The 25494-nt window shown below is 39.5% G+C and overlaps 1 protein-coding gene and 1 long non-coding RNA gene across 2 annotated transcripts in view; one reads left to right on the top strand and one right to left on the bottom strand.

The window, feature by feature from the left end:
• Nucleotides 1-25494, bottom strand: part of LOC105221823 (coiled-coil domain-containing protein lobo) — a 481480-nt gene that overhangs the window by 222353 nt on the left and 233633 nt on the right. The window lies entirely within an intron of this gene.
• The window catches only part of LOC125776828 (uncharacterized), a 226253-nt gene continuing 216587 nt past the window's right edge, over nt 15829-25494 (top strand). Inside the window, exon 1 of the long non-coding RNA XR_007422004.1 lies at nt 15829-16867. This is a non-coding gene — a long non-coding RNA (uncharacterized LOC125776828). The remainder of the gene's footprint in view (nt 16868-25494) is intronic.

The raw sequence follows: 25494 nt of genomic DNA, 5'->3' as shown, positions 1-25494 counted from the left end.
TTTTTATCAATCGAAAAACCTCCAAAATTTATGGAAAATTTCTTTTCTGATGATTTTGCTGAAAGCTGTCTTTTATTTGACCACTCATTTATTTTCATTTTTCAATGTAAAATAGCATCAATAGAAAGTGAAGGCAACAGGGTTCTTGAAATTAATTCAATTATTGAATCCATTGCTAATTCCTTGCGCGAGAGAATCAAGCATAATTTTTTGCCCTTGAAATCAGAAGGAAAAGAAAAGGAATGCCTTGATTTCCATGAAAGAACCGTCAGTGTTTATCAGGAAGCTCTTGAATACTTGTTGAAATGGACTTCATGTTTGTCCGAATTAAAAGTTTTCCAATGGCTGAAATTGGATGGATTGGATGGGATAGATACCGAGAGTTGAAGAGGGAAGCGAGACGCATTTGTAGACAGAAGAAGAAAGAGGCCGAAATGCGTGAGTACGAAGAGCTTGATAAGCCTGCCGACAGGGGTAATGCTCGAAAATTCTACGAAAAGATGCGGCAGCTTACGGAAGGTTTCAAGACCGGAGCATACTCTTGTAGAACCCCCCAACGTGATCTAGCCACCGATGCCCAGAGCATACTTAAATTATGGAGGGAACACTTCTCCAGCCTGCCGAATGGCAGTGAACGCACAACACCAGGAGAAGTTCGAATAGCAATTGCCCGCCTGAAGAACAACAAAGCGGCAGGAGCCGACGGATTGCAGGCCGAGCTATTCAAACACGGCGGCGAAAAACTGATAAGGAGCATGCATCAGCTTCTTTGTAAAATATGGTCGGACGAAAGCATGCCCAACGATTAGAATTTAAGTGTGCTATGCCCAATCCATAAAAAAGGAGACCCCACAATCTGCGCCAACTACCGTGGGATAAGCCTCCTCAACATCGCATATAAGGTTCTTTCGAGCGTATTATGTGAAATATTAAAGCCCACCGTCAACAAACTGATTGGACCTTATCAGTGAGGCTTTAGACCTCGCAAATCAACAACCGACCTGATATTTACCATTCGCCAAATCTTGGAAAAGACCCGTGGAAACAGAATCGACACACACCACCTCTTCGTCGATTTCAAAGCTGCTTTCGACAGCACGAAAAGTAGTTGCCTTTATGCCGCGATGTCTGAGTTTGGTATCCTCGTAAAACTAATACGGCTGTATAAGCTGACGTTGAGCAAACCAAAAGCTCCGTCAGAATCGGGAAGGACTTCTCGGGGCCGTTCGATACCAAACGAGGTTTCAGACAAGGCGATTCCCTATCGTGCGACTTTTTCAACCTGCTTCTGGACAAAATAGTTCGAGCACTAAATAGAGAAGTTACTATCTTCAATAAGAGTGTACAACTGCTGGATATCATCGGCCTCAACACCCCCGCCGTTAGTTCTGCTTTCTCCAGACTGGATAAGGAAGCAAAACACATGGGTCTGGCAGTGAACGAGGGCAAGACGAAATATCTCCTGTCATCAAACAAACAGTCGTCGCACTCGCGACTTGGCTCTCACGTCACTGTTGGCAGTCATAACTTTGAAGTTATAGATAATTTCGTCTATCTTGGAACTTGCGTAAACATCACCAACAATGTCAGCCTAGAAATCCAATGCAGGATAGCTCTTGCCAACAGGTGCTCCTTTGAACTGAGTAGGCAATTAGGAAGCAAAGTCCTCTCTCGACAAACAAAATCCAAACTCTATAAGTCGCTCATAATTCCCGTCCTGCTATATGGTGCAGAGGCTTGGACGATGTCACCAACGGATGAGTCGACGTTGCGAGTTTTCGAGAGAAGAGTTCTGCGAAAGATTTATGGTCCTTTGCGCGTTGGCCACGGCGAATATCGTATTCGATGGAACGATGATCTGTACGAGATATGCGGCGACATTGATATAATTCAGCGAATTAAAAGACAGCGGCTACGCTGGCTAGGTCATGTTGTCCGAATGGACGAAAACACTCCAGCTCTGAAAGTATTCGACGCAGTCCCCGCCGGGGGAAGCAGAGGAAGAGGAAGACCTCCACTGTGTTGGAAGCACCAAATGGAGAAGGACCTGGCGCTGCTTGGAATATCCAATTGGCGCCACGTAGAGAAAACAAGAAACAACTGGCGCCCGGTTGTTAACTCGGCTATAATCGCGTAAACGGCGTTTACGCCAATTAAGAAGAAGAATGAGTCTTCTCGGAGGAACCGCCAAACCATATTAAATTTTTCAATTAATCCACGTTGCAACGCCGAGACACTTGATCCGCAGTATTTTATTTTGTTGGCACATATCGCCAATGTATATTGTCAGTCAATTCTTGGATTTCGGACATTCTATTTGCAACAAAGATTTGTAAGGAACATGGGTGCGTTTTTACCCAATTTATGAGTCTGTCCAAAATGTAATTTTTTCAAATTGTGGATTCAACATTGGCGCAATTCGTGAACATAATTTGGTAAGAAAATGTGCTGCCGAGAGCTCAAGACGCGGAAGGGACTTGGTCTTTAGCGGAGCCACTCTAGACTTTGTAGTAAGCAGCGTATATTTGACGTTACTACCAGATTGGTTTCGCATTTATATGCAGCATCCGTACGGTATTATTGATGCGTCGGAGAAGCCATGTATTTGGCAGATAGCACTTGACTCTAGATTTACGTACCGAGGAATCATAATTGATGACAGCTGTAGTAGGTTCGCTTTGAAATTCTGCCAGATAGTATCCAGGCGCAATGGAATCGACTCATCCCAATCTAGTTTTTGGATCCAAAGCTCTTGCAATAAGACTATTGCTTTGGTAACTAGTGGGGCCATAATCCAAGAGGTTCGAAAAGGCGAGCAGAGACTGACAGTATTTTCGTTTAGTAGCTCGCAGATCATTAAAATTGTCATCTAAAACAAATCGAAACAAATTCTCTTTCGGCAACCAATGGATTCCTAGTGATTGTTCATTAAGTTTTTGTCATTGAAGCTTAATGACATTTCACTACAATTACTGTCGAAAAACTTAGGGTGGTTTGAAACCCACTTCGATAAGGTGAATCCGGCCGAGTTTAATATTTTAATTACTTCACTACCTATAAGATCTAGAGACTCAAAATTTTCAGATCTTGTGGATAAATCATCAACATAAAATTCTCTTTTAATAGCCAATGAACCGAGTGGGTATTTGATTGTATTGTATTAGCATCGCTGAGCATTTTTTAAAAACGAATTCCAAGAAATGGTAGAGGTGCAATGCCATAAATAACGGTGTTAAGTCGAAACATCTGAACTTATTCTGAGGGATGCTCTCTCCACACAATGAGCTGAAAGTTTATGTCTTCTTCGTGCATGATTATTTGGCGGTACTTTTTAGTAATGTATGCCGTTAAAGCGTACTTATCTAAACAAAAACGAAGAAGAGTTGAGTATAATTTTTCTTGGATGGTTGGGCCTACCATCAAAAGTTCATTTAATGAAATTTGAGAAGAAGTATGACTCGGCGCATCAAAGGCAACTCGGAATTTTGTTGCTGTGCTTTCGGGCCTTAAAACGCACTGATGTGGAATGAAATAGTGTGGCTCACTCGGGACTTTATAATTCTTTGGGCTCATGTGACCCAGCGATTTATACTTATTCATGAAGTCCATACACATTTTGCGATGTTCTGGATCATTCAATGTTCTCCTCTCCAGGGCCTGAAACCAGCGAACTGCGGTTTCATAAGAGTGACCGATTAACTTTCGGTCAGCCTTAAAGGGCATTCTAACTTGAAACCTTCCTGAAGGTAATACTTCATTTGAATTGACGAAAAATTGTTCACACTCATTTTGTTCATGTGTGAATGTGGGACACAATCCATCCCAAAAGAGTTTTCTGTAGCGTTGGTTGATTAGGACCACGGGTTAAATTACCCGACTTTTGTAGTTGAATTTGCCAACCCCTTCGGATAGTTTTCATTCGACATTTGCAACGCTTTTACTGTGCCCAGAGTCTTCCCAGATAGACAATTAACCAGATGGTTAAAATTTTCAAATATCTGGGATGAATGGATCGTTGTTTTCTCTCCATTGAACGCACACTTTATCATCAACGGCCGCGCTTTCACCGCAAACTTTTTTGAAACTTACATTATTTCTCTTCTTGAAATTTTCCAACCAGCCATTACTTGCGTTGAAGTGTGTTAAGCCCACCTTTGCTTTTTCTTTAAGTAAATGTCCTCCAACTGGAATAGTATTAGATTCTCGGCATTGCAAAAACCAAGTGAGTACTCTCTTTTCTAATTCCGGGTATTCTGGTAATTTTTGGCGCTTACGTTTGGTGTTTGAGGGCAAACCCAAATACAGATCACTTTTTTCAAAATTGATGTGATAGAAGATGGCGCAATACCGAACCTTTTCGCAATTTCTACTTGTTTTTCACCATTTTTTACGGCAAGAATAATTTCTTTTTTTTTTTTTAATTGGCAATATTTTGCACTTACGAGAACTTGACATCTTGCGTCCTAATTGATACTAATCTACGCTAGTTGTAGAAAACAAAGCAAAACTTATGAATAAGCCTAACTGTAAAATAATAACGGTTAAAAAACGTACTATGTTGTCGTCACGTACGGTTTTTTGTGAAAAAAATACGAGTTGTAGAGGCTTTTGATACACATTTTTCAATTCTTGTCTCAAGAAAAATACAAGTTATCAAAGGGACCGAAATACATGCATTTTTCGCGAATTTTTCTAGGGACCGAAGAAATACTATGAAATATCAAGGTTTTTCGCTTATCGAGGTTACGACTTATCGAAGTTTCACTGTAATAGAGTATTCTAATACATTGGCAGTAGCTGATGTTTTTGTGAATGTAAAATGGTAAGTATTTATAATAAATATATTATTTAATTAATTTTACAAATTTATTTCTAAAACAATATTTTTGGATTTATAAAGTGGCTTGCGGCAACACATATAAAGTGCCATAATTAAGATATAAAGCTGAAGCTTGGTACAGAGGATCGCAGTAGAAAAGGACACCTGTGGGCAAAACTTTTTAAAAAGTCCTCCTAAATCACTTAAGCTACAACAACCAAATTTGCTGAGGACAAATCTTGATAAAATCGGAGGATAACACCGCTCACTCCCTATATAACGGTACTTTTTAAAACTACTAAAAGCGCGATAAATCAATAAATAAATATTTCAGAGACATGTAATTTTACCAATGAGACGGTATGAGCTGTTTTTATCAGAGCCGGTGAGAAAATTGGACAATGGTCGTGGCACAGTCCACTTTTTGTTGATATCACCAAACATTTAGCGAAAACTTGACCTAGCCCCTATATAACTAATATCAGGATTTTCGAACATCTGAATGGCTTTACTCTATATGATTGGTGTTTTTAGTTATGGCATGTTAACAGTATGGTAAAAATAAATAAAATCGGGTCGATACTACCCCAACTCCCATATGGACTACGTACACCCTGTCCAGAAAATATCGGGAATCCTTAATTTAAATCTCCCGCTTATATGGAAGACAGGTACATTTTTTTCCTAGGTTTGTACAATTGTTCTTAATGCCTTCAATTAACTTAAAACGGGTTCCCCGGAGTGGTTCTTTAAGTTACAAGAATGGTCAGAAGTCACATGGAGCTAAATTAGGTGAATACGGTGATTGCTTAATGAATTTGTTGAGTGTTTGGCCAAAATTAAACACAAATACGTTAAAAAATTTAGTAAAATTCGACAATCACTACTGGTGTACACTGATATAATCAGCTGCTGCAGCACTGATTGACAGACCGCGGTAATTTTTGGCATCATAACTAAGGACAGTTCTACCAACCTAGGGAAAAAAATATACTTGTCTTCCATATAAGCGGGCGATGAGAGGGGGGATTTGAAGAATTCTCGATACTTTCTTGACAGTTGAATAATAATTTTTTTCGAACAAACTTGATGTGAATGACAGTGTATGAGTTATATCTTTCAAGTTGCAAGAGTACAAAATGTTTTGTTGCATCCGAACTTAGTCCTTCCTTAATTCTTATTTTTTGTTTCTGCAAATTTTGGAGATACAATGAAATCTCCCACAGGCGGACACTGACGGTTCCACAATTTTTGTCCGCTTATGGGGAGGGTCCGCTTATAGGAGTGGGCGAATAAAAATTTTACTAAAATTTATACACACAATACTTTTTAAATAAATTAGATTTCTTGGTAATTTAATTTATATATTTCATTTTTATTGCGAGATGTTTCATAGTTATTATAAATTGAACATATTTATTTATGTTTGGACTTTTAAAAATTCCTTAACCGTAGTTTGTCGCAACTTTCCTTGTTTCTGTTTTATAAAACAATTTTTAGGATGACTTTCCGAATTTTTGGCGTACTGAAATCCAGTAACGTCGTCAGTAACGAACCTTTTAATGCGACGAAGTTGTTTTAGTGCTTCAGTGTATGATTTAATTTGACCCGCATTCTGAGCGCATACTTCATTTAGGTCTTCAGTTTCTCTGTCAGATAATTCGTCAGTAACCGTTTCGTCAATAACAATGTCAATATTATCATCTTCTGTAGTAACAATTTCGTCGATTAACAAAAAGCCATCGGAATGCTGCCCTTGCCCATTTTCATTTATCAAAGCCGATACGTCGCTATGGGAATATCGTCTTCTGCATCGAAGTCAGAAATTTCGTTCAAACTTTTTTGGAAACCAACTTTTGAAAAACAGTTTTTAATTGTTTATGTTATTAAGTTTAATATCTCGAGGGTGAGTTGTGGCATTGTCCAAAAATAGTAAAACTTTTCTCATCTAAGAGCCCATTTTTTTATCAAACGTTAGTAGCCACTCACACATAATTTCACGAGACATCCAAGCTTTGGGATTTGACTTCCATTCAACTGGCAAACTTTTTATATCGCATTTTTTAAACGCGCGTGGGCATGCTGCTTTTCCGATCTCTAACGGTTTTTCTTTATCTCCAGCCATATTAGCACACAATAGCACTGTTAATCTTTCCTTCGATAACTTACAGCCAACGCATTTTTCGTTCTTCAAGGCAAGAGTCTTATTTGACAAAGCCCGGAAAAAAGTCCAGTTTCATCTGCGTTAAATATAATTGACCCGCAATTTGTTTTGCGTTTTCCTTTATAATAGGGCCCGATACTGGTATATTTTGATTTCTGGCTTTGACAAACCACTATTGTCTATTTATGAACCATCACTATTTAAGAAGTTTTTCTTTTTATTTATGTTATCACCACTCAACCATATGCTTTTAATGTCTTCCTTTTTTTCACAATAGTGGCAGCCTGGGATTTTCCAATATCGAATCTTTAAAAGCAAACAAATAAAAGTAAAAACAAGTAAGGAAGGGCTAAGTTCGGGTGTCACCGAACATTTTATACTCTCGCTTGATAAAGTGATAATCGAGATTTAAGTATCCGTCATTTACATATTTTTTTATTTTGCTGTAAAATTAATTAGAATTAAATTCTGAGAGATTTACCGATATTTTCGGTGAAAAATTAGGTTAGGTTAGGTTAGGCACTGAGTTCTTCGTGTTCGATATCAGGGACCTTGAAAAGTTATAGTCCGATCACGACAATTTTTCCACAAGGGATACCTCAGCTCAAATACTGTATTTGTGTAAGGTTTTATTTCGCTATCATCATTGGTTCCTAATGTATATATTGAACAGAGAAGGCATCAGATGGAATTCAAATAGTGTTATATTGGAAGAAGGCGTGGTTGTGAACCGATTTCACCCATATTTCGTAGATGTCATTAGGGTTGTCGAAAAAATATCGATACATCGATATATCGATATAATTTTTTTAATGTAACAATATTTTTGAGCGATATTTATTATTTCGATATATCGAGGTATCGATATAATTTTATAAGTATTGAGAAGGTATAAAAACGATATTTTTATGATCAACAATTTCTAAATCCTTTTTTATACTAACTATTTAATCCAAACAAATACTCCCCTGCATTACTCCCACAAATTACGTAAAGTAATAAAAGCGTAATGCAGAGAAATATCAACCGTCCCAACATCACTCAACAGGCGAAAGAGGAGAAAAAGAAAAGATCTTTTCCCGCGTTTTTTACAAAAGGATTGTGGGCACACTGTTCTTCAGAGTTAGGTGTCATACGAGATCTGATAATATTGCTTACCCCATTAAGGCAAGCTACTGAAGAAATTAGCGGCGATCAGTACGTGACTTCCAGTTTGGTGATTCCCATTGCAAACTTACTTCAGAGAGGCCTTGAACAAGTGAAGCTTTTCACCGAATTTGGTATTGCTGTTCAGAAGAGTTTGCTAAATTTAGTTATTGCAAAACGAGAACCACTAGAGCGACATTTACATCTGGCCAAAGCAACAATTTTAGACCCACGCTTCAAACGTATTCATTTTAGTTCAGCGCTAGCTGCAATAACCGAACTGTCAAAAGAAATACGTTTAGAACATAGGCGTAGAGGACAACTTTCGCCTGAACTCAGACCCACTCGCACTACCATAATTCCAAATTCCGAAAAATCTTCGCCGTCGTTGTGGTCCGGACATGAAAAAATTATGATAGATATTGCTGCAGCTTCAGCAAACTCTTTACTTTCAACTTCAACCAGTGATGGTATGCCTAGCGAACTAAAGCTATATCTAGATCAGCCTATAATACCCAGAAAAGAGAATCCAACAAAATTCTGGTTTGATTGTCGTCATATTACCCCAGTCCTTTCCGACATAGCTCTAAAGTATTTGATATCGCTTACGTCCTCGGTTTCCTCGGAGAGAGTGGCATCTGCTGTGAATCTCGCAGTACCCAATAACAGAAGCCGGCTTACAGCCGAGCACGTAAATCAAAGAGTTTTTCTTATGCCTGTATCAGATAAATATTGGTTTGATTAATAAATAACTAATGTTTTAATTGTTGTTCTTATTTATTAAAAATTATGTGAATTGGTTAGTATTTATCTAGTAAGGTAAGATGATTAAAGTAGATTAGGCCAAATATTTTTTTTTCATATCATACCGATATATCGATATATCGATATTTTGAAATAAAAATATCAATGTCGATATTGATATATCCAAAAATGACCGATACAATATATATCGATACTTTATTCCATTTCCGACATCCCTACATGTCATCAGGAAAAGAAAATTAAGAAAATATTATATACCGAAATTCATTGAAATCGGTCGATTAGTTCCTGAGATATGGTTTTTGGTCCATAAGTGGGCGACGCCACGCCCATTTTCAATTTTTAAAAAAAGCCTGGGTGCGGCTTCCTTCTGCCATTTCTTCCGTAAAATTTTGTGTTTCTGACGTTTTTTGTTAGTCGGTTAACGCACTTTTAGTGATTTTCAACATAACCTTTGTATGGGAGGTGGGCGTGGTTATTATCCGATTTCTTCCATTTTTTAACTGTATATGGAAATGCCTGAAGGAAACGACTCTATAGAGTTTGGTTGACATAGCTATAGTAGTTTCCGAGATATGTACAAAAAACTTAGTAGGGGGCGGGGCCACGCCCACTTTTCCAAAAAAATTACGTCCAAATATGCCCCTCCCTAATGCGATCCTTTGTGCCAAATTTCATTTTAATATCTTTATTTATGGCTTAGTTATGACACTTTTTAGGCTTTTGGTTTCCGCCATTTTGTGGGCGTGGCAGTAGGCCGATTTTGCCCATCTTCGAACTTAACCTTCTTATCGAGCCAAGAAATACTTTTACCAAGTTTCATCATGATATCTCAATTTTTACTCAAGTTACAGCTTGCACGGACGGACGGACAGACAGACATCCGGATTTCAACTCTACTCGTCACCCTGATCACTTTGGTATATATAACCCTATATCTGACTCTTTTAGTTTTAGGACTTACAAACAACCGTTATGTGAACAAAACTATAATACTCTCTTTAGCAACTTTGTTGCGAGAGTATAAAAATTGTAAAGCACTAACCTTTTTCCGATTGCACGAACAGATAAATTTTCTTTCTCAAACACATTTAAAATTTCCATTTTTTCTTTAATAGAAAGTATTTTCTTTTTTGTGGCATATTTTCCTGGTTAACACGACTTAAACGTTTTGCAAAGACAAATCAAATGAATCATAATTTTTCTTTCTTTTCATGTTAATAGCTACAAATTGTTACATATATGTAGATCCCGTTACATCTTAACATGTTATGCTTGTCCTCACAGCTTAACTTATGGTGTATACGAGTATGCACTCATATTACTCGTATATAGATTTCGGCTGTTCGGTTAGTTACTCTACATTTACTTCAATTATTAGTCTTCGTTATCCTCAAATAAGAATTTCCCGTCCGCTCGTCAGAGGTTTTTACTGTTTTCTTTACACTTTCGTTCAGTAATCCAAGTTTCTTGTCCCTTGTCGACAGGTCCGCGTCCGCTTTCGATAGGTAATGAAAATAAAAAGTAGTAAAAAAAGTATCCGTTGTGTTGTTAGAGTGGAATTTGTTCTGAAAACGCAAGGTAAAACTTGGTTCCTGAATTTTTGTCCGGTTAAGAAAGGGGTCGGCTTATTGGAGATGTCCGCAAGTAGAAATTTCACTGTTTATATTAAATAGTTTGGGAAATATATACAATAAACGTGTTAGGAGCGGGCCACTCCCACTTAATAAAAATTTTCTAACTAAGGATGTCCCTCAATACTGCAATTCTTGTCCATTACATAATAGATTTCAACCAAATTTGTTACATAATGTACATATCGTCACCTAAAGTGCAAAACAACGCATCATCAAAAATTCGAAATTGAGTAGGTATCTTATTGATTACGATTCACTACTTCAAATTACATTCATAATATGACATTTGTCCAACATTTTCAGGTTCTGCGCTCAAGTATAAACCAGTTTTAACGAATATTAACTTTTTTTCCCTGTTGTTCCATTTTGTATCGTGTTTCATTCACGCCACTGTAAATTTTCGAAAATGTTGTTACGTTATTCTGTATTTTAGGTGACGATATACTTATTTAATATACAATACTTTTTGGCAATGAGGAAAACATCAATCAGAGGATCGGAAGTCGCTATTATAGTTGTATGAAGTTTAGACCAAAATCTACGCCAAATTGAGTTATATGCAGCGTTAAACCACATTATTGTCAAGATAATTCAGTTATTATCCAGATATCATGTATTTTTGCTAGGGGAAGATCCGAACTTACTGCATTAACTAATAGCATTACTCCAGAAAAACATTCATGTTTCCAATTAATCAAGCAAAAAAGGGCGTCTGTTCAGACTGGTATTGATCGCTATATTAGCGTAAAAAGAAACTAAGTCCAGTTAAATCAGCGACCAATACCAAAAAATTTCAACCAGGCACGCCAAATAGTAAAAAGTCAGAAATCCTAAATGGTAATAGATTTGCCATACTAAGCAATGATTCAGACGACGATGCGAAGGGTACCACCACAGTCGTTAATGCAAAACCACCTCCAATATATTAAATATTTCCATATAGTGCCTTTGAAAAAAGGCAATATACTCGTAGATGAAACAAAAATTCAGTCCTACACTGAAAAAAGTTTCATGGAAATCGTTACATTTTTGTCACTTTTTATACCAACTGAAGAGCTCAAAAGGCCTGGTTGTTATCATGAAAGGTATAGAGTCTTCGGTAGACTCTAACGATGTTAAAGAAGCACTGAAAGAAGGTGGTTTTACCATTAAATCAGTAGTACATATTTTTAACAGGAACAAAGTCCCACAACCAATGTTCAAAATATAATTGATGCCAAATTGTAACCAACTAAAGAAAAATGAAATACACCCGATTTACAATTTAAAATAACTTCTCCATCGCAGAATCACCGTTGAGGAACCACATAAGAGAAATGGTCCAGTACAATGTACAAACTGCCAAGAGTATGGACACACGAAAGCACATTGCACTCTACGCAGTGTCTGTGTGGTGTGGTGATCTACATCCTACTTCAAAATGTACTCTTAAAAAAGAGGATTTAAAGAAAAAATGCAGCAATTGTAACGGAAATCACACTGCTAACTACAGGGGTTGCCCTGTATATAAAGATTTGAAATCAAAGTTGTCACTGGGCATTCAAGCACGTCATAACCAAATGTTGAATATTCCCCCTAATGAAAATATTGAAATCCCCATCCATATTTCAAAACCAGTTCATCCTAAAGACAATGCTACCCAAGGGAGCTATGCAAACGTGGTGAAAGGCAATACTGCACAAATCCAATTGCCCCAAAACCAACCAAATGGAAGCGTTGAAACATTGATTTTCAACCTTACTTAATGTGTGACACAATTTATGGCTTCAATGCAAAATATGATTCAAGAGATAATCAAATCACAAAACCAAATGTTCTAAACTTTTTTAAGTAAAAAATGAGTGTATTGAATATTTGTTTATGGTATGCTAACGGTGTTAACCAACATAAACTGGAACTTACTAGATTTCTGGTGGAAAATAATATTGATGTAATGCTATTGTCAGAAACTCATCTTAAGAACAAAAACAATTTCTTTAAACCAGAATTTAGGCCCTATGTTACAAACCACCCAGATGGAAAGGCACATGGAGGAACAGCAGTGTTGGTTAGAAAACGGTTAAATCACCACGCATTAGAATCTTATGCCACAGCGCAATTACAAGGTACAACAATAACTATAAAAAATCGCTGGAGGGACTTAAACCTGAATGCAAAACACACACATTGGGGCTCACGACTAATTAATCTGAAAGGACGACAGCTGTATCAAACTGCTATAAATAAACACAACAACCTTGACATAATATCTCCTGGTAAGACGACATATTGACCTAGTGATCGTAAGAAAATACCAGATTTAATTGACTTTGCTGTAATCAAAAATATAGATAAATCGCACATAACAGCTGATACATGTACTGATCTATCTTCTGATCACTCTCCTGTACTAATAAAGTTATGTGAACAACCCATATTCATTAATCTAAAAGTGAGTCTAACTTCTTATAAAACGAATTGGCTAAAATATAAAAAATACGTGAGTAGCCACATTAATATTGAGTACAAAATAAATACAGGAAGAGATATTGAGGAAAGCATAAGAGAAGTCAATCATATAATAACCAGCGCAGCAGTCTTAGCAACACCAAACAAAAGCTATAAGCCGTTTGATTTCAGAAAAATCTCTAATAGAGAAATAGAAGTGCTTGTAAATGTAAAAAGGCGTACAAGACGTGAATGGCACATAAGTCGTTCCCCTTCCACTCAGCTTCAATTAAAATCTGCTGTAATCGCGTACAGCGCTTAAACGTGAGGAAAAATTGAACACCGAAATGTATATAAAGGAGCTGTGTCTAAATTCCAACAAGCAAAACTCCCTTTTGAAATCCCAAAAGTCCATGAAGCCACCAAGTGACTCCAACATGCCTATACGAGACTTGGGTGGAAATTGGGCTCGAAGTGACGAGGAAAAGGCAAATTGTTTCGCAAATCACCTAGAAAAGGTATTTCAACCCAATTTGCCAAAGATCAACTTTAAGCTGTCAATCTTACACAACACAACTAAAGAGTCGTTCGAGAAATTATTGGAATCATCAAAGAACTTAATCCAAAAGGTCACCAGGACCTGACAATATTTCCCCAAAAATGCTAATTGAGTTACCAATTATTGTTGTGGAGGTGCTCTCTTTGCTCTTCAATGCAATTCTTAGTTTCGGATACTATCCAATTTCATGGAAAAAATCGCAGATTATCTTGATAGATAAACCTGGGAAAGACTTAACACAGATCGATCAGTCTTCTACCCTGTCTTTCTAAAAGTATTGCTATCAAAGATGTCTCCTTTCCTCCACGAAAATAATGCAATACCAATGCATCAATTTGGATTTCGTGCGAAACATGGCATAATAGTGCAAGTAAATAGAATTACTAACGAAATAAGGAAAGCATTTAAGCACAGGGAGTACTGTTCAGCAATATTTCTAGATGTAGCTCAGGCGTTTGATAAGGTGTGGCACGAATGTCTCTTATATAAGAATAATTTTACCTTTAGAATTGTATAAAACATTGGAGTCTTATATACACAATAGACAATTTATAGTGAAAGTAGGAGATTTCATATCGGATGAAAGACAGATAAGGGCTGGTGTACTACAGGACAGCGTTTTAGGCTGAACTCAACTCTATACAGCAGATCTTCCAACAGCTAACAATCAAGAGTATTAGCCGAGCACTTAAGGTCTGTCGAAGAAGGGCTAGCCAACTGGCGTATAAATGTGAAGCATGTTCTAAGACCAGAAATATCTCCGGCAGTAAAAATGAACAATATTTTAGTACGCCAAGCGAATGAAGTAACTTATCTTGGTATTCACCTATATAGAAGTCTTACGTGGAGAAAACACTTCTCTAGTAAAATATAACATGTATGAAGATTAGAGCTGCAAATTTAAATTGGCTTTTAAATAAAAACTCTAAACTTAGCCTAGACAATAAAATGATTTTATATAATGCGGCCATAAAGCCGATTTGGATGTATGGCATTCAACTGTGGGGTACGACCTGTGAAAATAATATTGATATAACACAAAAGTTTCCTATCAAAAATGCTTCACAACAATCACGTGTTCACCATGGTTCATGCGTAATGAAAAAATAAATAAAGACCTTGGTATTTCTATGGTAAAGAAAGAAGTAGAAGACAGCAGAATTAAATATCAGAGATCCGAGATCACCCAAACCCTTTGGCTAATGCTTTGCTACATTCCTGCGATCAAACTCGCCTTAAAAGAAGAGACATGCCTGCGTATTAAAGAGTAACGTATCACCAAAACAATTCAATCACTTGCTTGAGCCTGTCTAGATTTTAAATAGATTTAAGATTATAAAACTTATTGTTAGGCTTAAAAAAAGCAGATTCAATAAATAAAATAATATAAAAAAAAATTTGTAATGATATTTCACCCACTGGGCATAAAGTCTGTTAGAAAGCTCATGTTGGCTAAGGCCATAAGTTAATAGCTTAATTTGCTGGTCAAATAAAACACCCCTAGTATATTGCATATAGACCGCCACGTATGGTACATGGTGTAAAGTCAATCGGAAGTTTGAGAATCTTTAAATTAAGTATATGGTGTATATGCTTTGTCAAATTAAAGAATCAAGTGTCATTTTTAATCTTTATATATATATGTATATATATATAAATATATATAATTATTTGTCTATATGTCCTTTATAGAATCGTATGTATTTGATCGTATGATCTCAAGAGCAGAATTTTTCTGCACAAAACAAAGAAGGTTGATGAGCTGTTATGATCCCTTTTTGGTAGATGGCGCCACACTTTATTTCTTAATATATATAGTAGCCAGTGGTCGAAAGTCTACTAATAGAAAATAAAATTGGATAACAATGTTAAAAGTATGTAATTTTTTTTCAATAATTTGAACAAAATCTTAGGAAGGTTGTAGAAAATGATTTACAATTATTAATTTAAAAAAATTAAAATTCATCCTAACAACTCATTACATTAGTTTTCGGGATTTATGCAAAATACTAAATCGATCCCTTATTGCAAATCCAAAAATCCAAATTGTAACGTGGTAATTTTATATCGAATCTGTCTACAATTGTAATTATGTAATGCGATATAATAACGTGTCAACCAAAATCTCCATTTGGAAATAGTAAAGGATATGCCAATGGATCCAAAACAGAATATAATATCAATACATTCTTAACCACACAATTTGTATTTGGAAAGTACTACATATCATATTTCTTTGAAATCGTGGTTCACCACCTACAGTCGTAAACTCATTTCGAGTTGCATCATTATATATTTGTATATCTGTATCACTATTCACTCTGGCAAAACCCTTGCACTGTGCACGAATTGCAGAATTTTCCTGTTGGTGCAACATCACAACAACAAACACACGCAAACAATTATTTGCAATGGCTGTAAAATATGTCAGACCAAAACCTATGTTTATTTTCGTGCAATGACACGTAAAATTGCAACCCTGTTTTATCTGTCCTTTTACATAGAGTCATATTTCGCTGTTAAATTGTTGAGAAAGGTAAGTTTTAAATATATTTTTTTAATTTCTACTTAAATTATACAGATTTGTTACAGTTTTTTGTTAAGAATGAAGGTGCGCTAATTCACAATAGTCATGCACAATAGCCATTCTCAATAAATCGACCGAATCAGCCGTTCATATATCACTAGATTCTGCAATGGGTGCTCTCTTGGCCTTGCATATTTCAGTATAGGATTTTTGCATTTTGTATCATCGTGCAATCTACAAGAGCAAATTTTCATTCTGTGCGTAGCATACTCTGTCAAAATGTTCTTCAATTGGACAAAATGAACGAAAAAATGTATTAAATCCATCCAATTCAACAGAAATGTATCTCATTAAAACAGTACCGAAAGTTTTATTTGATTGTTCTCGCATTCTATATTTAACTGCCGTATCGACATCGTAAAAAACCATACACATCTAGGTATAACTTGGCGTACATAGGCTGCAATATACATATATTTCTGGACTAGGCAACACTAAGTGTTGCCAGGTGCAATCTGACATTTCCATTGGAAAGTTTGACATTTTTTAGCATAACATCACTCAGAACGTTTTGTCATTTAATAGTGAATTGTTTTATTTACAGGGAATTAAAAAATTCATCTCGACCAAAAAATGGAATTAACTCGTGAACATTTTTGTGCGATCATTTTTCACAACTTTCGACGTGGATTATCACGACAAGAGTGCATCGATGAACTAAAATCTTTGTATGGCTATGAAGCACCATCCTATAGCACTGTGAAAAACTGGTACAACGAATTCAATCGTGGCCGACGCTCGCTCAAAGACGAATTCCATGAAGGTCGTCCAAAAACAGCCGTTGTACCAGAAAACATCGATGCCGTACGTGAACTGATAATGCAAGACCGTCATGTAGCATACCTTCAGATAGAGGCATGCCTATGCATTTCTCCCACCAGCATACATTCGATATTGCATGAGCACCTGGCCTGGTTTGTTCTCGTTGGATCCCGCACAATTTGACAATCGCTCAAAAAAAGGCTCGTGTGGATTGGTGTAAAGAAATGCTGACAAAATACGATCGCGGTGCTTCAAAAGACGTTTATAAGATCGTCACGGGTGACGAATCATGGATCTATGCGTATGAGCCCGAAACAAAACAGCAATGGACCGTGTGGGTCTTCCAAGACGAGCCAAATCCAACGAAAAAAAAACACCATTTTCGTTGTATTTACGAATTATGTCGTAAACGTTATTGACGTCATACCTGTGGTTTAATTTTGAAAGTTTTTCAAACAAAGATTTTTCAACGGAAAAATAACGAATTTTCTAAGTCTAAATCGAAGATTGATATTTTAGATTTTAAGTATATTTTATAGACACTGACATGTTATGAGAATAGACCATTAGCTATATTAGTCTAAAGTTTTAACAATTTGGCAAATAAATGAGCTCTTTCGTTTTATAATTACATATAATAACATTATTTAAACTGATATTGTATGTATATATTTGCATATTTGCGTACACCTTACATGTTTTCGGTTCTCCGCATATATCAGAGCTACTTTTCTACATACCTATTTATATCTTCACTTACATACCACATACCTACGTTATACATACTATTTCTTTGAACTCTCTGCAGGGCACATCTCCGCGGTATGTGCACGCACATCCGCATGCAATGCATTATTTAGGGTCAGTGTAAATGAAAATGTAGTTAATATATTCAAGTTAAAATTGAAATGCGCGAAACTAATTCTTTTCTGTGGAGATTTCACATGAAATGTGTGTTCTGTATGCAAGAATTAAAATTGCAAAGTCAGTAATGCTATGTTAAGTCGATATCTTGCTGAGCAATTTCTATTTTTCAGTACCTTTTCTGAGGAACCCGGAACGAAAATCTTGGCTTTGTATTTAACAAAACGGGTCTTTTCCTTTTTTATTTTTATTTACACGATGTCCTTAACGCTCATAACAGCCTTGCAGCCGTTTTAGCGTGTAATCGAGTACACAATGTACGACGGTTATACATACTATCATGTTCTATAGAAATATATTGAAAATAAGAAAGAACGTAAATAAAAGCGTATGACTCTTGAACATGTCGTAACGGTACAACAAGAAAAAAACTAATACCGCATTTTCACATGGCTTTTATTTTTCAAACTAAAACAAATATATAATAAAAATAAAGCTATGTAATTATCATGATGCGTGTAGACGCTTAACTAGTTATTTTAATTTTTTAAATTACCTTTGATTCGATATATGAATTAACCGCATTTCTTTTATGCCTTTTTGAATTCAAGATACATTTTTCCAAAGTGTATTTGACAAAGTAAAATATGTATTTGAATTACGATTATTTGACAAGAAACAATTCATGTATTTGTTTATATATAATATATTAAAATTTCTATGCCTTGTTTCTTGCAAACAAATTTGGTTTGAGGCTTACCAATTGTAAAAAGATGACAGTTTTTTTTCTGGTTTTGTCAAAGAGTGGGAAGTAATTTTAATTAACATTCTTCTTTTAAGTGGAGATTATTTAATTTCCTTCATCTTAGAATTTAGACGACTGAATTGCGCGTATCATATTTTTTCCCATTCCTCTCGTTGCGACTTGTCAGCAGAACCACAAAGTACTTGTTAGTTGTTATGCATCAGCATATGTATATTATTTATTAAAAAAATATATGTAAGTATATTGTTTTTCGTTTGATATTTTTTTAATTCTGAATTTCAAAATTTGAATTTTTAGATAAATGTAAGGGTTAAATCGGGATGTAAGGCAGGTCGCCTCCAAGTTGGTGCATCCTGGGTAACGCTAAATGACCTGCAGCCTTCACGGCCTAACAACTCCCTGGACGACTTTTGACTTTGAACTGGTTTTTGAGAAACTTTTTATTGGATTTGGTAGAACCCTGGGCTGGTGGTGGCGGCATTCTGATACCTGAGTACGATGAGGTGACACTCATCAGAAATGGCTGACAGGCTAATGTCGCAACTGCCTCCGTCCCGTTAAAACCCTGGCAGGCCTCAGAGTACGTTCCCCCCCCGCCGTCGTTAAGTTGGAGTGGTAGGTGTATGTTGAGATGACTCCTTCTTTGCGCTGGTCGCCTCTGAACGTATTGCCTCATAAGGGCGTACGTTAACCCTCGCCTTGGCCTCGTCATCGAAACAACCTTGGGACCATAAAAAGCGACTACCTTCCGGGGGACGGATAGCGGCTCTGAGTGGGCACCCTTTTTGCATGGACAATCATAAAAGTTTTAAAAATGACAAAAATGACGGAAGAACGACGAAGGGAGATGAAGGGCTGTCGAAATCGGCACCTAGATCCAACCCAGGCGGGGATGCTGCTCCTATGGCGACGAAACCGTCGCCGGAAATTGACAGCAATACGACAAAGACTCCAGTAGGTGTCTCCTCAGGTAGCAGGCTGGGGGTAACCGGCGCTAAACCGCCGGCAACTGAAGTAGCGAAGGGTGGATCCTTCATACGCGGCGGAATCGCCAGCACTAGCAGGGGAACCTCAGCTAGAGTTATGAAGGGATCCACAGGGGGGAAAAAAAGCAAAGCAGCTTTAGCTAGAAAGCTAAAGTCAGACCGTCGATTGGCGGCAAAAATCGTGGAACGCTACGGTGACAAGCATGTTGGTCAGGTTTCAGAGCAACATGCTAGTACACTTGAGTGGGCCAAGAAAGTGCTGAGCGAGGACGATAGGGTAGGACCGGAAACCAGCAAGACAGAACCAGCGGTCAAGCGGCAGAGGTCGCACGAGGGAGAAACCTCCCTGGTTAAGAAACCGCGAACAGGAAAGGCGCCAACCTTTAGCGAAATCGCTAAAGGCGCTGGGGCCAATGTACTGGGAGTGCTCGACCGTAGTAGGGAGGACGGAGCCATCTCCCATGACGAATGGAAGAGGGTAGCGGCGGCTATCTCATCGGTGTTCCTAAGGATGGTCAAGGAAAACCCGGGGCCACCCCCGAAATGTGTGAGTGCCGGTTGGCACCAGGGGCTGCACAAGCTCACAAGTTGTGCTGACGAGAGATCGGCCACCTTAAACAGGAAGGCAGTCTCTCAGGTGGGGGGAGGTCTGGAAGAGGGTCAGACTAGAAACCGTGGCCAAAGAGGATCTTCCTCTTCGTCCTAGGGCTCGCGTTTGGCTGCCGGCCGAACCTTCCAACCCGAGCGAGATTGAGGAAATCCTCAGATATTGTAATCTCTCACTTCCGACGCAGGACTGGAGAGTTTTAAGGCTGGAGAGAACTGATGAACCGTATCGGCAAGCGCTGATAATGCTAAACACGGAATCCATTGGTCCTCTCAGAAAAACAAAGGGAGCCATAAGCTATGGTTTTGAGATGGTAGTGCTGAAAGTACTGGATGTGACAAGGGGTACTGACAGTCAAACGACCGTGGAAATTGATGCGTCAGAGGGCGGCGACGATCAAATGGCCGTGGAAGTGGTCGATCCGAATCTCTCGGATGTGGCGAGTGTTGGGGGCGGTTCGTCGATTGGCGACTCCGTCTTCAGCCTCGAACAACTGTTCGAGGAGGTTCGGGTCGATCACGACTTGGGCGCTGAAATAGCGCTCCTGGAGGAAAGTCTGAAGGATGAAATTCCTCCAGATTAACCTCCAGCATGCGAAGGCTATTGCTCCATCTGGAACAAGACGGAGGTGATGTCGTCCTGATCCAGGAACCGTGGCTGACTGGTAACGGGATCTCTGGATTGATGCCAAAGAGCCATAGGCTTCTGACGGCCAAGGATGCAGGTAGGAACAGAGCCTGTATGCTGGTAAGGAATGAATTAACGGTATTTCTTTTACCTAATTTCAGCAACGCTGACATAGTGACAGCGAAATTGGAGTGCGACACCGGAGATTTCTGGCTTATCTCCGCATACATGCCACACGATGATGTGGTGGAGCCACCTCCCTTACTTCTGAGGAGGACCTGAGCCGAAGCATCTAAAACTGGTACTGACGTCATCATCGGTTTCGACGATAACTCGCGGCATCAGATCTGGGGAAGCTCAGATACTAACAATAGAGGTGAGTCGCTTTTTGATTTAATTATTGGCGAAAATTCTCGCATCTGTAATAGACGAAACTCTCCTACTTTTGTAACCGCAGGCGGGGAGAAGGTTCTCGACCTCACCCTAACCTCACAAGCGATTGCCCCGCTGATATCGAACTGGAGGGTCCTCGACGATCACTCCTTTTCGGATCACAGGTATATCGAGTTTAGTCTAGCCGGAGAAGGTCCGCCTAGGAAATCTTTTAGGAACCCTCGGAACACAGACTGGTAGGGTTACCGCAGGAGGCTTCGGCAAACTCTCCCACGCGCACCGGGGGTGGACTCGTTGGCCACTACCAATGCGGTGGAGGAGTGGGTTGCAGTCTTCAGCTCGGCGTGCAAGGCTGCGCTGGAGAGGTCTTGTCCAGTGAGATCGCCGAAGGGCAAAGAGAAACCTCTATGGTGGACTACGGAGCTCTCAGATATCAGGGCGTCTTGTAGACGGCTTTTCAAAAAGGCCCGCATAAGTGGGTTATCTGAGGACTGGGCTTTGTATAAAGCAGGACTTTCAATATATAAGTCCGAGTTAAGGAAGGCCAAGAGGACCACGTGGAAGTGCTTCTGTGAAAAAGTGGAAGGCTGTCACGAGTCCTCGAGATTCAGGCGTATTCTCGCAAGGGCCTTTTATAAAGCAGGACTTTCAATATATAAGTCCGAGTTAAGGAAGGCCAAGAGGACCTCGTGGAAGTGCTTCTGTGAAAAAGTGGAAGGCTGTCACGAGTCCTCGAGATTCAGGCGTATTCTCGCAAAAACCCCAGTGTCCCTGGGGTATCTCAAGGACGCAAATGGGAAGTGCGCTCTCGGTAGCGAAGAAACACTTCAAATGCTTCTCGACGCTCACTTCCCGAGCAACATGTCCTCTGTGAGGGGATCTCTCGGGGTGCCGCATGACGATTGCGCGGCCTTTGTCGGCATCCTGGATGAGCGACACTTGACGTGGGCGATTAACTCGTTCAAACCATTCAAGTCCCCGGGACCAGACGGTATCATACCAGCGCAGCTGCAACAGGCTGTTAACGTGTCATGCAGCTGGTTGGCACCTATCTATGCGAACTGCATCAGATTAGGTTACATCCCGGGGGCCTGGAGACGAGTTAAGGTTACGTTCATCCCGAAGGCTGGCAGGGGCTCCCACGTCACGGCCAAGGATTTCAGGCCTCAGCCTCTCCTCCTTCTTGTTAAAGACTCTGGAGAGACTGATGGACTGGCATATAAGGAGGAGCATTCCGAGAGACTATTTGTCAAAAGCACAACATACCTATCGCAAAGGCAGGTCAGTGGACACTGCCTTGCATACTATCGTGTCATGGCTCGAAGAAGCCATTGAAGCCAAGGACTTCGCTGTTGGGACCTTCCTTGATATCGAGGGAGCTTTCAACAATGTCCTGCCTGAGGCAGTAGTAACTGCTCTTGACGGTCTTGGGGTTGAATCGAACCTCAAGTGCCTCATTCTCCGTCTTCTGTGCGACAGAGTGATAGAAACAGAATGGTGCAGCGCGCGCGCAAGGCGTAGTGTGAGTAGGGGAACACCACAAGGTGGGGTTCTCTCTCCTCTTCTATGGATCCTAGTCGTTGACGAACTGCTCAAAAAACTAGAGGATCACGGCTGTCGGGTGATTGCCTACGCAGACGATGTAGCACTTATGGTCAAACCAAAGTTCCTTAGCGCCGTGTACGAATTGACGCAGGGATATCTCAGCGTTGTAACAAAGTGGGCTGTCGGAAGTGGACTCGCCATCAATCCAAACAAAACAGAAATCGTTTTATTCAGCCGAAAATATAAAATCCCGGCGGCACCGTTGCCGCAGATGGGAGGTATTCGCCTGCAACCGGCGGAGACAGTGAAATATTTAGGGCTCATACTGGATAAGAAGCTTTCATGGAAGCCGAATATCGAGGAGAGACCAAGAAAGGCAGCTATTGCCTTATACTGCTGTAGAGGAGCTATTGGCAAAAGATGGGGCCTTTTACCGAAAGTGGTCCTCTGGCTCTACGACACCATAGTCGAGCCCATCTTGTTCTATGGTGTCTTTATGTGGTGGAGGGCTTTAGGGAAGACCACACTGGCCAAGAAACTCGAAAGTGTTCAACGGGCTGCGCTAATTGGCATATGTGGTGCATTAAGATCTACCCCAACCATGGCACTTAATGCAATTTTGAATATAACGCCGGTAGATGCATAGCCGCGAAGGTGACTATCAGACTTAGAGAATCTGGTTTCTTAAAGGAACGTGCATCTGGTCATTCGGATATCCTTACAAACTTTGATTGCATACCGGATCATTTGGATCATGGAGTCGCCATACCGAACTCTGGCGGCACCTTCTCTGCCCATATACCAACGAGGGAGACGTGGGTGGGAAGAAGCCGTTGGAGGAGGGGGGCAGCAAGCTTCTTCACGGATGGGTCAAAGCTTGGGGGGAAGGTTGGTGGGGGGGTCTACTGTCGGGAGCTCTCCATCAACTCCTGTTTCAGACTTCTCGGCTACTGTAGGGTATTCCAGGCTGAGGTCGCAGCCATCAAGGTAGAAGCTGATTTGCTGCTACGGAGTGCATCCACCTTCAGAGAAGTGACTATTCACTCAGATAGTAGAGCGGCTATATTGGCCTTGAACTCATTCGTAGTGCGTTCAGGGTTGGTCAAAGAATGTCTAACGTCGTTAGCTCTAGCAGCTAGAGTTTTTGTGATTAGACTAGTGTGGGTACCGGGCCATAGCGGAATTGCAGGCAATTGCAAAGCTGATGAGTTAGCAAGGAAAGGTACCCTATAATCATTATCGGTAGAATGGGAACGGATCGGTGCTCCTGTTTCTTCTTGTGGTCTACTACTAGATAGCTGGGCCTGTGCGGTTGCTAAAGCCTTCTGGCCCAGAATAGATCGTCGGAGATCCAACGATCTCTTAGCCCTCAGTAAGGCTAACCTCTCATTGTTATCGGGTCTTTTAACAGGCCACTGTCCTATTGGCCTACATGCGGTAAGAATGGGAATCTTACCGGATGCCGACTGCAGAAGCTGTTTGGAAGAAGATGCGGTAGAAACAAGCCAGCACTTCCTGCTTGACTGTCCCGCTTTTGGGAGATCAAAACTCAGACACTTGGGGACGCATACCTTTAGACACCCCACCGAACTGGCGTGTGTTGAAGTTAAGCGTCTGTGTAGCTATGTATTGGCTACAAAGCGTTTCGCCAATCTTTAAGTCCAAACACGGGAGTTCCTTTTCAATGGCATCACAAAGGACTAACTGCTAGTCTGCGTGGGATCTTTGATCAGCCATCTTACCTAACCTAACCTAACCTAAGGGTTAAATCAATAACAATATATACATATATCAAATAAGCGTTAAGAAAAATTAGATGTTATATACAGTGACCTTAAAATAAACTTGCTTGAGAACGGCTACAAAAGATGACTTAAAGATGAAATTCTAAATTAATATATTCAGTTTGGTACTTTATTATACAAAACAATTTTTTTAATTACTTTATAATTTTACTAAACATAACATCGACTTAATTTTGTACCTCAAACAAAAATTGGGACAGTAACTACAGGGTGGCTGATGAATTTTGCTACATTAAGAAACTCAAATAATTTTTTTTTTCAGTATATGGAATTCATTTTTCTTTTATTCATGTTAAAGCTCATTCAATTTTATTAAATATAGCTTAATTAGTTTTACAAAAAATGGTATTTAAATGCCCCCCCCCTGCTCGTTGATGCATGTGCGGCATCTTACCAAAAAGTTGTTCATTACTGCTTGGAGAGTTGAGACAGGAATAGCCGCAATTGTTTCTCGAATGGATAGCCTTAGTAGACTTCCTGTTTGCAATAACCCCACAAGAAAAAGTCAGGTGCAGTAAGGTCAGGCGACCTGGGTGGCCAACGGAATGTGGAGTTTCTGGATATCAGTTTATTGGGAAATTTTCGTCGCAATTCTGTCATAACAGGTTGGGCTATGTGAGGAGCTGCACCATCTTGCTGAAACCACACAGAGTTGAAAGAAATTCTCATTCGGCGTAATTCTGGATAGAAAAACTCTTTCAACATGCTCAAGTAATGGTCTCCAGTAACCGTAACGGTGTGACCGTTTTCTTCGAAGAAGTAGGGCCCGACAATGCAGCGTGATGAAACTGCACACCACACTCTGACACGAAGCGGATGCAATTCCGTCTCATGGAGTATCTGTGGGTTGGAAGCACTCCATATTCGACAACTTTGTTTGTTTATGTTGCCGTTTAAATCGAAATGGGCCTCGTCAGACATGAAAAGTCAGTTCAACATGTTTTCATCCTCTTCCACCATTTGAAGCATCTTCTGGCAAAATTCCAAGCGAATCGGCAAGTCTGCAGCATTCAGTTTGTTGGCGATTTGAATTTT

This window comes from Bactrocera dorsalis, chromosome 2 (genome assembly GCF_023373825.1).
Source record: "Bactrocera dorsalis isolate Fly_Bdor chromosome 2, ASM2337382v1, whole genome shotgun sequence".
NCBI classification, from domain to species: Eukaryota; Metazoa; Arthropoda; class Insecta; order Diptera; family Tephritidae; genus Bactrocera; species Bactrocera dorsalis.
The sequence above is the reverse complement of the archived record's forward strand: the minus strand, read 5'-3'. Positions and strand labels throughout refer to the sequence as shown.